The sequence below is a fragment of the Salvelinus alpinus genome, unplaced genomic scaffold, assembly GCF_045679555.1.
Source record: "Salvelinus alpinus unplaced genomic scaffold, SLU_Salpinus.1 scaffold_865, whole genome shotgun sequence".
NCBI classification, from domain to species: Eukaryota; Metazoa; Chordata; class Actinopteri; order Salmoniformes; family Salmonidae; genus Salvelinus; species Salvelinus alpinus.
In genome coordinates, this window is record NW_027256805.1 from 792 (window position 1) to 1671 (window position 880).

The following is an 880-nucleotide window of genomic DNA, read 5'->3' on the forward strand; positions in this document are numbered from 1 at the left end:
TTGATGTTAGTTGAGAACGACAGGGTGTTGTCCAGGATCACGCCAAGGTTCTTAGCGCTCTGGGAGGAGGACACAATGGAGTTGTCAACCGTGATGGCGAGATCATGGAACGGGCAGTCCTTCCCCGGGAGGAAGAGCAGCTCCGTCTTGCCGAGGTTCAGCTTGAGGTGGTGATCCGTCATCCACACTGATATGTCTGCCAGACATGCAGAGATGCGATTCGCCACCTGGTCATCAGAAGGGGGAAAGGAGAAGATTAGTTGTGTGTCGTCTGCATAGCAATGATAGGAGAGACCATGTGAGGTTATGACAGAGCCAAGTGACTTGGTGTATAGCGAGAATAGGAGAGGGCCTAGAACAGAGCCAAAAGCTCTGAATGTTGAAAAACTATTGCATTGTTCTGTGCTAAGGAGGAGCGCATGTATGGACAATTTCATATTGTAAGCTCATGGGGCGCGTATGACACATCATGACTGGGGGTGGGGTTAGAGCGGCTTCTCAACTATCTCTTGATTGAAGTACCAGCGTGGCATAAATACCATGCAGCATTTCGCAACATGATGTTTCCACAAAATGCCAACAATGTTTCGCTACAAACAAATGTTTCCACCTTTTGATTAGTCCACCTTTCGATTGGTCCACAAAATCTCTTTCAAAACTGACTTCAAAGATCTCCATACGCACAAGTCAACCTCAAGGTTTATCATCAAACAAGACATCAGGGGAGAGCGCGAACGCAGTCCCCCACTACCATAAATTATGCAATCGAGATTTGCACATTTGGGAAATTCGCAGGGGTCAGCACAGCCAGAGTGCAATGGCTGAGCCTCGCCCTGGGTGAACCGCCTTCTTAATCACAGTGGCTCCCTTGCCAGGTAAG

General features: G+C 48.5%; 1 non-coding gene across 1 annotated transcript; it reads right to left on the reverse strand.

Annotated features, from left to right (window-relative positions):
* Positions 1–719: 719 nt before the first annotated feature.
* LOC139567488 (U1 spliceosomal RNA) lies at positions 720–880 on the reverse strand (the record flags this gene model as incomplete). Its single annotated transcript, XR_011673420.1, has 1 exon — positions 720–880. It is a non-coding gene; the product is annotated as a U1 spliceosomal RNA (small nuclear RNA).